This window comes from Artibeus jamaicensis, unplaced genomic scaffold (genome assembly GCF_021234435.1).
Source record: "Artibeus jamaicensis isolate MK-2021 breed Jamaican fruit bat unplaced genomic scaffold, CSHL_Jam_final contig_465, whole genome shotgun sequence".
Classification (NCBI taxonomy): domain Eukaryota; kingdom Metazoa; phylum Chordata; class Mammalia; order Chiroptera; family Phyllostomidae; genus Artibeus; species Artibeus jamaicensis.
The window spans coordinates 28,934,268-28,947,916 of record NW_026521843.1 but is presented as its reverse complement, the minus strand read 5'-3'; the positions used below and the strand labels follow the sequence as shown (position 1 = coordinate 28,947,916).

Here is a 13,649-nt window from a genome sequence, read left to right as displayed (position 1 = left end):
TATAGCTTTTCAGCTTGAAGATCAGGAGCAGGGCACTGAGGAGGGACTTGGGATTGAGACGCAGGAACTTGATAACTGGCAATAACAGGTGCATACCAGGAGTCCAATTTCCTTTTAACACACCTACCTCGGTGCGCTGGGGGAATGTCCTGCCTTAGTAGATGTCACCGAAAACAATATTTCACAAGCCCCTCCCAGGTTCATGAACCTGCGCTAGGTAGGTACTGAGGGAGCACGAAGAATCATTGTGTGCAACCCTTACTTTTGTGGACTGTCTAATGTAGCTGGAGAGAGAAGGAATGCTTCCTGATCTTCCCTAAACACAGCCCAGCTAGCCTGCCTTGCTGATTGGCAGTTTCCTCGGCCCATCAAACAGTCTCTCTGTGATCTCCCCTCCAGCCTTCGGGACCCACCCCAGTTACTTACACCTGTGAAATTGTGCGCTTGTCTTCTGGCCACTTACTGTTACAGTGGTAGGCAGCTCGATGATGCATCTCTTCCCTCGATGGGAGGCTGGGTGACAGCAGGGGGCGCTCCCTGGCTCCCAGCAGGCGCCAGGAAAGGGCCCCTTGGGCCGATGGCCCTGGCCAGGATGTGGCTCCCTTCTGGCTTGCGATGTGACAGGCAGGCAGACCAGAGGGTCAAGGAGCTACACCTTCTGTCTTCACACACCCCAAGCTGAACCAGAGACCCCACTTCCTAAGCATGTTTTTTGTTTAATCCCTTTACTGTAACGTGAGTGAATTAGCAGTGGGTGAGTTCCCACCCACCTAGGTGCCAGTCAAAGTCTTGTAGTTTAACTCTGTTTTGGGGAAGTAGGGTGATGGATGTGGGAACTTTGCTAGTTAAAGGAATTTTGTGCATAATTTCATAAAGATGCTTCTCCCTAATCTATAATTTCTATAAATCCAACAGCCATTCAGGCACGGGGAAGCAAAGCCCACCTGTGGTGACTTCAGAGAAGCCTGAATCGCAGGGGCCGAGGCTCCAGCCTGGCGGGAGGGCCTGATGGGAGGACTCTTCCCGCGAAGAGTCTGCTCACGGCTGCAACCCTGGACTTCCCGTCCTTCAGAGCTGGACGGTGCCTTGGAGACCTGGGTTAGGCGGTGGTGGCTCTCAGTAACAATTTCTGATGAATTCGTCTGGGGTCGGAGGAGCGGTGGGAATCGTTCTACACCAGAGATGGGCGTCCCGGGTTGGGGCCCAAGCTCTGCCACGGCTGAGCCAGGGCCTGGCAGTCGTTGAAAGCCTCCAGAGGGGCAGCCTCTGCATGTGAAAGGCTGGCGCAGTTACCACCGCCCAGCTCCGCAGAGGCCCGTGATGGCTGTTTCGACCTTACAGCCCGCAGACTTGCGGGCCTGTGGCGCAGGAGCTGTTAGCGCTGCCCTGCCCGGCCTTACACCTGTGCCTGCCAGGGGTGGGTCTCGTAGGGCTCAGCTGGAGGAGGTAACGACACTGACATTTTGTCCCCCAAAAGCCTCCTCGAATGTTTTATATGACACCCCTTTTTCATTTCATGTAATTTTACATAAAATAGACTTACTCCCATAAAGAACTTTATTCTCCTCATTTTTGTGCTGCTCCATCCTCCTTCCCCCTAAGCTTGGGAGGTGCTACAGCAACTCTGGGGAGCTAGCGTTGGGCAATACTGCCCTCTGGCGGTCCAGCTTGTCCTTACTGGGAGACTCAGCCCAAGAGTTTTTCAAGATTCCTGGGGCTGGCTACTAGCACAATGATCAGGTCACCCAGAAAAGCAGAACCCAGAAGACACTTGGGAGGGGTTCCAGCCCAAGAGAATGCCGGGTGGCAGCCCAAGTCTACAGACCTGGCTTGCGGAGGCCTGTGTTCCAGGGAGGAGGCAAAGGTGGGCAGGACCACATCACCAACAGAACATGGGGGACTGAGCCCAGGCACAATCACGAGAATGAGGCTGATGGTAGAAGGGGCCGCGGGAGAGGCACCGGCAGCAGCCCTGCCAGCAGGCAGGTGGAGTGGGTCCCCTGGGAGCTTCCTCCGGCAGGCAGGCAGGAGCGCTGTGGCTGCAGCAGACAGCGGGGTTGGTCCTGAGGTTTGGGGGTAGGACCCCGATTCTCGAAGGAGTGTAGGGCTACAGATCTGGGGTCCTGAAGAGAAATGACAGGCAGAAAATTAGGACAGGTGGAGGGGAGGGTCTGGCAGGGAACCAAATTCAGGGCTTAGAAAATAAGTGAGAGTAGAAGAGTAAGCACTCAGGTTGTAGCCCGGGGGTGGCAGGTGGGTTCAGGTCTGGGGGCCAGGTCAGAGGAGGCCTGGCGCTGAGTGTGACCTGTGCCTGCATCTGCTGTGCAATCACTTGGGGAACTAGAGGCCTCGGAATAGATGGACATCCCAGGGTGGGGGAGCGAACCTGTGGGAACCGATTCAGTGCCTCTGGCTGTATGGGAGGGGCTGGCATTTGGAGCCTGGGTTTAACTTTTTTCTCTTAATTAAAAAAATATGTTTTTAAAACATATGATTTAAAAATATGATGATGAGAGAGAAGGGGAGAGAGAGGGAGGGAGGGAGAGAGTGAAGAGCAACATAGATGTGAGAGAGAAACACCCATTCGCTGCCTCCCATGGCACCCCAGCTGGGGATCTAATGTGCAACCTAGGTATGTGCCTGGACCGGGAATCGAACCCCCAGTCCTTTGGTGTACAGGGATGATGATCCAACCAACTGAGCCCCCTGCCAGTTGGTTGGGTTTGGCTTTTTATAAGATTCCATGGAAGATCTGAGCTTGCTTTTCTTCCCTGCTGCCCTGGGAGGGCCCACTCCCCTCCAGCCACCAGGTGAGCCCCTCCCTCGGCTTGCAAGCCTGCTCTGGGTCTCCGAGTAACCTCCCCCACCCCTGCCAGGCAAGCAGAGCTGCCACCTGAGCTGCTCCCCAAGAGGGATCCCACTTACTGAATCACACCACGTCAGGTGGCTGCTGGTGGCTCAGCAAGCCCCTCTTCCAGGCATATTTGCATTTGGAGTGGTGTCAAAGCCTCTACGCCCACGCGATGGAATTTTAGGTGCAGAAGCAGAAGGATGGGAGAGATCGCTGGGAGTTTAGGGAAAGCGTCCCAGGACCCATCATGGCCTCACAAGACCATGAACACCCATCAGCTTAAAATTCAGGCACTTACGGTGGGACCCTCCTTCAAAACCCACATGTGGGCCAGGCTACGCTGTCTTTGCTGGCTAAGAGGCTGCTTGCATTTTTGCTGGTAGGATCAGGAATGGTGGATTCTGATGGGGACTGTTAGCACCTGTGCCCTGCCTGCCGTTTATAGGCGTTTTAGATGTGGCTTTGCTTTCAGCTGTCGGTGCGCCCAGAGCTAGTCCTAAGGGATGTACGTGCAAGTCAAGTTTCCGTGAGCTTCCCATGTCTGAGTGGGAAGCGCTACACGCCACACCCGCTGCTAGAATCCCCGGGTCACACCAGCAGATTAAAGGCCTGAGAAGTCTGGCAGTGACAGAACCTGTACTTTTGTTTCATGCGATTTCTCAGCTGCATTTGATCTGAAGTCACTCCCCCCCCTGTGTGCCCTGTGCTTCCTGCCCTTAGAACTAGTTTCCCCGCAGACCTCACGGGGAGGCTGTCTGGGCGGTGCCGGGGTCACTACTGGAGGGCGAATCAAAACGAAGCTTTGACCTGCAGAAGCTGCCTGAGTTCCCTGAGGCTTTCAGGGGCTTCCATGGCAGCCCCAAACTGTCATCTTCTTGAGCTACCTTGGGCCGCACCCCCAACCTGGGATTGGAATTAGGGCTGCCAGATTGAGCAGCTAAAGCTACACGGGGACCAGTTAAATTTGAGTTTAGATAAACAACAAATGTTTTAGTATAAGGGTGTCCTTTGCAGTGTGTGGTAGCTATGTTTTGAGGTGTGGGGGAGCCTCTGGAGACAGGTGAATGAAGACCTACCTCCACAGAAGAACCAGTCTAGGACTTGGCATCACGCCCTGATGGCACCACAGGCAGCCACATACGGGGGCTGGAATGGGGGAAGCCTTGGGTGGGGCTCTGCATGTATTGCCTCATTTACTTTCCCTCAGCAGTGGTTGTTATTATCACCTTGATTTGTGGTAAAAAAAAAACTGCAGCTCAGAGAGGTTAAGTGATTGGCCCAGGTCACACAGCTGTTAAGTAGTAAAGTTGAGATCCAGGTTTCTTTTACTCCGAAGTCTAGTGTTGTACTTCCTCTTGAGCACAGCACTTACTGTCTGTTGCACACAGGCTGAACCAACGGCCCTGAAGCCGGCCCCCACCCCATCTTCAAGAAGATCCCGAATCCCTCCCCCTCCCCCTCCCCACTTTTCCTCCCCACTTCTCTGGACGCCCTTCTGTTCCCAGTGACCAGTGTTAGCAGAACACTGTCGCTGACCGCTGCAGAGTGCAGGGGAAGCCGTGAGAGCTTTAAGTTCAACAAGACTTAACTGACCCTTCCCTGCCCTTCCTTTGTGCTGCCGACCATCAGTCAGATGTCCCGTCTGTGTTCTCAGGGACCATTTCTCCTTTCTTCCCCAAACAGACTTCCTCTTTTGGGGCCTTGCTGTACACATTCTGCCCCTCAAGGTACTCCACACGGGCCTGTTACTGTTGGCTCACATGTTTCTGTACCTTTGGACTTTGGGCTTCTTTTTATGCAAACCTAATTTTTTAAAGATAAATTTTATGATCATAGAAAAAGACTTTAAGTTTCTTCTTTTTCTCTTTTTCCTCTTGCTCCTCTCTCCCCTCCCCCTTCCTCCTCCTTTTTTCATGACAGGGTCACCTGATTCATCTCTACCCCAGGACCTACTGTGGCAGGCTTGTAGCAGGTGCTCAACTTACATGCTTGTTGAGTGACGAGGGAGGCAAGACACACTAGAAATGATTAGAAAATACAAGAAAGAATGCATCTTTGCCATAGAAAATGAAGCTTATTACAGGCATAGCTCATTGACTGCACTCCACTTTGCTGAGTCTCACAGATGTTGTGTGTTTTACAAATCAAAGGCAAGCCCCTCCCCCAGCAGAAAGATCATGACTCACTTTAGTGTGAGACTCAATTTATTGCTGTGTTCAGGAATGGAACCTGGAATATCTCCGAGGATGCCTATTCTGGCCTCTTAGCATTAAGGATTTCCCCCCCCCCCCCCCCCCACGGCCCTTTTCTGGTTGATTTTCAAGTTTGTTCTAGAAGCCTCTGCCCAAGAAGAATCCTCTCCCTGGAAGCAGTACCTCCTTTGTCCACAAGATGGCGGACAAGGCCAGTAGGAGAGCCTCGTGCCAACACAGGCCCACACAGGTGACCCCTTTTCAAAAATGATGCAGAAACCTGAAACCTATCAGCTAACCCTATAAGTGAGCGTGGAAGGTAAAAATTGCCCTTCGAGGTTGGTTCTGGGGCTGATCCCGGTGGGAAACGGCCTTAGCAGGCCGTGCTGTGGCTGCTCCTCACAAATCGTCTTGGAGTAGTGTTTCTTGAGACCTGTGGAAAATGAACTTAGTAGAAACTCAGACTCTAAAAGACTCAAATGGGATTTTTTGGGTCTCTTGAAGCGCATTTGCTTTGAAAATCACTCCCAGTGCCCTGGCCACCTCCTCAGTTGGAAGCTTCCCTCCCCTCTGGTTCCTCCTCGCCCAAGTCTGCATATGCTGGAAGAGGTGAGTACTAACTCCGCCGGCTGCAGCTGACGGGAAAGGCGTGATGGTCTGACGAAATGGCCTGGGGACTTTCCAATGTGATGGGAAGTGGACAAACAGCTCTTTTGCAGGGCCAGTGAGGCCTAACGCTGTTTTCTCCTTAAAGTCAACAGTAATTACAGCACTAAGGCAAGACCAGCCACCTCCGCCCGCCACCCCCACCCCAGGGGCATAGGTGTGACTATGGGAAGGGGGAAACGTCTTCCAAATCCTGGGCTAACGCAGATTTTTAAGGCTGTGGCTGCCCCCAGAGCCAGTTTCTTCCTGACCTAAATCCTCCCCTGAAGCTGAGCTGGGCTCCGGGCCAGGGCGTCAGCGGTGGACAAAGGCGCCCTGTTTGGAAGGTCCAGCCACTGTGTTTTCCTACACAAACTGACAAACGGTGTCGAACTCCCCTAAGCCAATGTGATAACACAGACGTATGGAGAGGTGGCAGTTGCTCCCTCCACGCCTCCCAGGAAACCAGAAACACTGCCCCCCAAGTTTCCACCACCCAGGAACGGGTTGTTGGGAGGGAGCCACTGCGCCTGGCCCCAGGTCTGGCTGGTCAGGCGGTGGGTGCTGTGCCGGGTGCCTCCTTAACCGGCGGTCGCTCACTGCTTCTCCGCAGGGTCTTTGGACTGGGAGTGAGTGACACCTCTGCCACTCCTCTTGGCCCCGTCTTCCCTCCTCCTCCCAGCAGCCTGGGACTTCTGCCTCCGGGTGGTGGGAGGGGGCTGGCTGGGCCGAAGGCCAGGACGAGTGCTGAAACGACCCATGGCGGTGTGCTCAGAGGACCAAGCTGTTAGCATTTTAGGCTCAGTTTCTGCTCCCGCAAAATGGGGGTGATAACCTGTGCCCTGTTGGACTTGCCCACTGTCCAGAGGCCACACTCACATAGGTGGCACAGGTGGCAAGTGGGGCACGCATTCGGGATGGACAGGGCTCTCTGTGGGCCTGGGAGGGACTCAGCCGTGTGCACACTATGGGGGAGGGGGTGCCAGGTGGGCAACGGTGGGAATGATGGCACCGTGACAGGAACCCTCGGAACGTTTCCTAGGAACAGCGGTTTCCTAGGAACCATTCTGGCTTGGTCGGAAGCTCTGTGTGTGGGGCGCACACGTGTATGCATGTGTGCACGTGTGCCCCTAGTGGGGGTGCAAATACGGACATTTGGGATGAGGTCCCACTCTGGGGTGTCTAAAGCCCGGCTCCCTGCTTTGGGGAACACTGCACATGTATGAGCAAGGATCACAGATAAAGTAGTGGGAGAGAGATTACGACGGCTGTTCATGTGCAAGAGGCGGTTGCAGAGACCAAGGTGGCGCCCAGGGGACAGATCTAAAAGCCATAGTGCAGGCCTCACAGCCCGGGGGGGTGGCAGTAGCATGACAGAAACAGGCCAGGGCGCGGACTCGAAGCCTGCCCGGAGAAGCTTCCATTCGAAGGGGGTTTCTCCTGAGGCGACTGGGTCCATTTGGCCAAGTACAAGCAGTAACAGGTGGGAAGGGGCGCGAATGCCCACAGTGCAGGTGGGAAGGGGCGCGAATGCCCACAGTGCAGGTGGGAAGGGGCGTGAATGCCCACAGTGGAGAGGAGCCTCCCACAGACTCTGCTCATGGTCTGATCTTAGCATCTCAGAGCGGGCTCTTCACCGCTGCAGCGTCTTAACTCAGCCTCTGGTTACCAATCAGCGTAAGAAACTGGGCTGGCCGGCCCGGCTTTCTGAATCTATCTGACCTTCGCCTGGCCTGGGCAGAAAGCTCCCTGGCTGTGGCTGCGCTTCCCCTCACCAGCGGTGTGTGATCCTCTCCCTGGGACATCAGGCCTCAGCCGTTTGTGCTGGACGAGGAGGACAAAGCTCAGCCACGCTGGGCAGGCTCTGCCCGGGAGTCAACACCAGGCGATCTGTCTGAGAACAGGGAGAGAAATGGCGAAGGAGGTAGATTGTTTTCTGGGAAAAGCACAGGGCGACCGGGGGCCTTTTGCTCCTCTAGGTCAGGTCCTTTCAGACAGGGGCTTGCGTGATGGATGGAGACACTTACTTGGGGCAGTTTCCTTGGAAGCACTAACCTCTCCTAAGTGCCCAGCACCCCGCTGGAGAGCGCTGCCAGCTAGCATTGTGAGGTGTGCGCTTTCCGTCTAAGGGAGTCGCCGATGCCGCATGACGCTGACTCAGCACAGAAGCGGCAGGAGCAGGCAGGTATGAGTGCCCACAGACAGGGTCAGGGTGGGGCCAGGGGAAGGGCCCGGCTCTGCGGCTGGCCAGTCTCTTCTCCCCCCAGACCTCAGTTTTCTCACCTGTCACATTAAGAGTCCTGGCTGGAGGGACTCTTCTGGCTCTTTTTGTAGCCTGTTGTCCTGCAGCTTATTTTGGGTCACTGCCCCAGCCTGGACCTGGGTTTCGTGGGCTATGGTGGAGGACGGTGCCCAGACTTCGTGATCTGGGAAAGCCGACCTCAACTGTCCCAGTGCCTCCAAAGCATCTGAACTGGTCTTGAGTAGCCAAGCAGGGATCTGGTCCTGCGGGCTGGTGTCCATCCTCACTCATGTTGTCCAGCAAAGAGCTGTTACAAGAGATGGTCAAAGATGAATTTGCAAACATTTTTAAAGCTGTTAGACTTTTCAAAGGGAATTTCGTGGGGGCTTCAGAGAGTGTGGAAGAAGCTCCAGCTGGTCTGGCAGAAGGGGCATAGAGCCCCAGGCACCTCCTTGAACCCACAGGCTCTTCGGGGCACAGGACGATGGCACTGGCTGATTCGGGGGGCCAGACCAGCTGATGAGAGAATTGGGGACACGCGGGGTCCCTGATTCCATGTCCACGTTACGATGCCTTTGCGTTTCAGCAAAAGCCACTTTAAGAACTAGACCCTGCACTGCAGATGATGTCAGGGAATGCTAGCTGCAGAATGTCCTGTAGGACAGGTTTTCTGGCCCTCTGTACTAGGCAAATCTTTATCTCTTTACCAGCAGCCTAACTGCCCTTCAGCTCTTTGTTCTAAAGCACGTGAACTATGAACAAGCAAACAGCGTTTCCCCTGAGGGGATCGTTCCCGTAGCGAGGTGTGTCCCATTCTCTCTCAAAGCTGGGAGCTCTGGATCGATGTCTGTTTTAAACTCCTTGGGTGTGTCTTCCTGTACCTGAGGGGCTGGAAAGCTAAAAGTGGCATTTCCCAGGTTCCCCCTGCTCCGAGGTTCCTAGATTCCGTTTCTGCCCTCTGAGGCACGAAGGCAGTACCTGGGGGTGGACGTGAAGGGGGTCCGCCTTCCAGCCGCCCTGACTCTTGCTGGCAGCCAGCTTGGTTCTGGGTGTGAGCTGGGACTCGCCGTGCAGTGACTAGCTCCACAGGTGTCATGGCACACGGTTTGGGGGGCGGTGCCTCCCTGACTCCGGGACCGGAGTTTTGGCGGTGTGCTCTCGATTGTGCGGTTCCGAGTGCTGAGCTTTGATTCTCTGCCCTCCTGACTGTGGCAGAGGCGGCAGGTCTCCTGGCAGGAGAGTTGGGGGTCAGGTTCTCATGGGCCTTTCTGATGGCCCAGCCTGGAGCCCTCTTCTCTTGCAATTTCCATGCTCCATTCTGTGAGCGCCAAATTCCTTAACAGAAGTTTTGTTTAACACTTAAGGTGGATTCTGTTTTTGGTGTCTGAACCCTGACTGACACCCTGGGTTACCAGGCTGCCTGCGTTGAGGTCTCCTGGCTCCTTGTTGAGGCCTGGCATTTTCTGAGCCTCGATTTCCACATCTGTGGCTCACGGTGGTAATGATCTCATTGCATTGTATTGTAATTGCTTGTTTCCTTGTATCTCCCTTTGCTGGCTCCCGCCTCCCTGTGACTCACATCTAGGTGAGGTTTTTCAGCTTACCAAGCCCTTTCCTCTGTTATCACTCAACCCACACAACCATGACTAGGGAGGGCTTATTAGAATGACGAGAGTGACAAGGTAATTGCCAGGATGGAGGCAGGTACAGAGCATGGCTGGAGAGAGAGCAGAGTGCTTCAGGTTGCCTGGGGGGCTCTGGCAAGGCTTTAGGATGATGTCGTGCCTGACCTTTGAAGAACGAGATGTCTAAAGACAGATAGGCAGCGGTAGGACATCAGCAGCAGAAGGTGGAACGTGCACGGAGGCTCGGAGGCAGGAGCAGGCCTGGCCTGAGCGGGGGAGACTGTGCACGTGACTTCAGGACGGTCAGGCCAGGAGCGGGAGGTTAGCAGGCACAAGGGGCCTGTGCGAAGGGCTCAGCATTCCTGCCCGAGGGAGTTTGCACTGAGGCAGGGAAACCTCCTGACTGAGTGACCACACGGAGACAGGGTGGAGGAGGGGCCAGAGGGCTGTGGGTGGAGCAGGGAGACTGCGAGCAGCCTGCTAGGCGGAGGTGGCAGTGGGGGTGGGTCCAAGGATGGGAGGCTCTCAGACGAGTTGCTGAGAATTGTGGGCGGAGCAGGTTCGGGTCAGGGGTCAGAAGCTTAGTTCTGGACGTGTTGCGTCTGAGCTGTTCACGACACATCTGCGTGTAGATGTGGACTAGGCATTTTCAGCGGCCCGGGAGGGGTGCAGGCCAGGTTACCGGTGTTGGGGGGTGGGCTGGCGGTGAGGAAGTGGAGACTGAGGCCGTCCGGGGGTCCAACCCGAGTCCCACTGGCCACATGCGGCCCAAGATGGCTATGAATGGCCCAACACAGAATCATAAATGTTAAAACATATGAAATATGTGTGTGAGTACGTGTCACAGTGTATCTAATGTGTGACCCAAGACCGCTCTTCTCCCAGTGTGGCCCAGGGACGCTGAAAGGGTGGCCCCCCTGCCAGTGTGGACCATGAGCCTGGCTGTGGAAGAAGGGTGTTCTTCCTGTTCTCGTGCATTGAGCATGGGTCTGAACCAAAGGGTCACGGGTTCGATTCCCAGTCAGGGCGCGTACCTTGGTTTCGGGCCAGGTCTCCAGTAGGGAACATGTAAGAGGCAACCACAAATTGATGTTTCTCTCCCTTTCTTTTTCCTTCCCTTCCCTGCTCTCTAAAAATAAATAAATACAACCTTTAAAAAAAAAAAGGAAATGCTTAAAAAAATCCACCAGGAATTCATAGGTTGAGAGTCACAAAAGAGAAATTGCGCCCGATGGAGCCGGGTCCTCAGGTTGGGCCTGAGTGAAGTCAGTGAGGTTGGGCCCATCTGAGTACCTGGGTGGCCTTCTCGGAGGAGGAGGGGCAACAGTGGGGGCAGATGCGGGGCGACGAGAGGGCAGGAGGTCGGGCGATTTCAACTTGTCATTCTGTAAAGAACGGGGACTCAGCTGAAAGAGAAGGTGGTTGGGCTGGGAAGGCGGGGGGATGGGAGAGAGCGGGCATCGCTGAGAGTGATGATGGTGTAGCCGATGCTGTGAATTCGTGGGGCACCATTCTCCCGTGGTGAGGTTTCTCTCCAGCCGTCCTGCAAGGACCCTGGTAGAGGAGGTGGGTGTTCAGATAAATCCAGGACTAGGAGATGATGGGGTAGGTGAGACAGAAAGACAAGCAACTGGTACAGCTGAGGTGGTTTTCAAGAGAACAGCTAAAGTGAAACTCTGTGGTTCTTGGCTAAATGAAAGGCAGCAAAGTCAGAGGGTGCTGATCGATATGGAGAACCAGGCAGGGTCAAGATGAGAGGTCAGATGTAGGTGTAGGGAGAGAACCCCCTACAGAGAGAGAGAGGGAGCTGGAGGAACCAGAGGCCGTGACCTGGGAGTGGGGGGCCGCGGGTAAGACTTCAAAGAGGAGGTGGTTCTTGGTGGCTGTGACATTGAAGGGGGGCAGGAGGATGAGCAGCTGCTCTGGAAAGGAGGCGAAGGTCCTTGGAAGCGAAAAGGTTAAGGACCTGGAGACGGGCGGGGGGGGGGGGTGTTGGATATTTAACGTGAACGCAAGTTCTCCTGAGATGGCCCCAGGAATCGGGTGGGAAGGAAGTCAGCTGGTGTGGGTGAGAAGCCCCTCGGCCCAGGTCAGGCAGCAGTCCTTCAGGCAGTCCCTGAAGAACGGTGACAACTCGGGGAGGGGAGCAACGGGATGGTTGTCCCAGCCACCAAAAAGGGAAGGGGTTTTGCCCCAAGGCTGAAGAGAAATAGCCCGATAAGTTTGTCCTTTCTGCGGTTCTTCTGCATAGTTCTTGCATCCCTGTGTCTGCTTTGGCCCCTTGCTCTCACTAACCTCCTTTAGTCTCTCTCTCGTACAGTATCGTGGTCCTTGAGGGTAGGTGTAGTGTACTCTTGTGTGGCAAGTGTTCCATAAATATTGGTTTAAAAACGGGAAGTTGGCCATCTTGTGATTTACTTGGGTACATTACCCAAAGCAAACTTGTGTGAGCTTTATTCCCCCACCGCCATCAACATGTATTTCAACACGAACACCCCAGCCCCTAAATTCAAGGTCAGGATGGTTTGCCTGTCACATGGCAAATAAGAGAGGGGTTAGAGTCCCCCATCCTGGGGACTTGGGGCTCTGAAAGTGTCCCTGAAACCCAAGGGTGCCCAGGCTCCTGGTGACCTGACGATCACTAGGGAAACACAAAAAGCTGGGAAAAGGGGCCGAGCCCAGAAAGGGCTGCTGGGCAGCAAAGCCTCTACCAGCAGGTCAGCTGCCCAACGAACAGCAAACTGTGTGCAAAGCCAGGACTTCATCTGAGGTGGAGCCTTATTTTCCTTGTATCAGAAAAATACAGAATTTGGATCAAAGCCTTGGGGACTAATGTCAAAAAAATTAAATTAAGTGCAATTATATGCCACTCGAAGACTCCTGGGAAGCCATTCGAATATGCAAGTGTCCCTCGTGAGAGGCGGACTTAGTTCCTCCTGACCCAGGGAGGCCGACTGAAGAGGCGATGGGTGAGTGGAGGTAATTGCGTTTGATCAACTCGATTACCGCTTCTCAGCAGCTGTAATGGGTTCTGCTCAGACGATGGAAACATGATTATATGCTTTATCCCTTTGATGATGCAGGTGAATAAAAGAAGAAATAACCAAGTTTCTAGAACCTGGCAACTTCAAGGTGAGACCAGACCCTAAATTGCAAAAGCCACTTCATGACTCATTAATACACGTTAGATTGGCCCCTTTGGCCTGCGGAGGCTCAGCAGCTGTTTTCAGGCCAGGGGCAGAGGGTGCTGGTGGCCCCTCAAGGCAGGTAGCATGCTTACTACTCTCAGGCGGCGTCCTGGCCGTGACTGGGCTGGGGCCGAGGTTGGTTGGGGAAAGCTCTGCAAGGCTCCTCTGAGTAAGGAGGACTGGCCGGATTTGCTCATGGAGTTGGCCACGAAGTTTCCTCTTTGAGGAAGGTTATAAAAGGCAATTCTACTTCACACATCGATTCCATGTTGGCCCTTAAGAGACTTTGATCTGTTAAATTAGCAAACAAAACGAAAACCGAGCCATAGCTTTAGCCAAAATGGAGCGCACTGCCTCTTTCCCCCGAGAATGGAGACTGTCTTTCCCTGGGCTCAGTGGACACCCTGGCGCTGTCTCGCCAGAGTGGGCGCGAAGCAGACCGTGGCAGCACGAAGCGCAGAGCTGCTGAGCTGGAGAGGGTCCCCAGGGCCACCTGGCCCCACAGCTGGCCCATGACGATGCTGTTTTCATGCCACGTCACTGTGAAGTTGTGTGCACGGAATGAAGTTTCTGTCCTCACTGCACCCCGGTTTGGGAATTCCTATTGGTGTTGCGTGGTCACCAGCGACCATTGGTGGACACATTCCGTCAGGGTCGGCTGTCATCAGCCTCTGAAAACCCTCAGGGGCTGCCTGCAGTCTGCATCCGTGGGTTTCACACTGTGCTTTAGGGGGCGGGCAGGGGTGGGGGGGTGACGGCTTTTTTGGTGCCGGGGAAAAAGGGAGCATTGTCACTTGGAAGATTATTCAGGGTCTACTCTTGTTTCACAATGTATGTAGACATTTTAGGTAGAAAACTTTGTTTTTTCCCTTTAAGCTTTTAAGTTTAACCTACAAATTTTACAAT

The 13,649-nt window shown here is 54.4% G+C and overlaps 1 protein-coding gene across 3 annotated transcripts in view; it reads left to right on the top strand.

The window, feature by feature from the left end:
• The window catches only part of ATP6V1E2 (ATPase H+ transporting V1 subunit E2), a 51,111-nt gene extending 49,624 nt beyond the window's left edge, over positions 1-1,487 (top strand). For all 3 annotated transcript variants that reach the window (XR_008391954.1, XR_008391952.1, XR_008391953.1), the window contains one exon: positions 916-1,487. The gene's annotated coding sequence lies outside the window, so the exon portion shown is untranslated. The remainder of the gene's footprint in view (positions 1-915) is intronic.
• Positions 1,488-13,649: the final 12,162 nt, after the last annotated feature.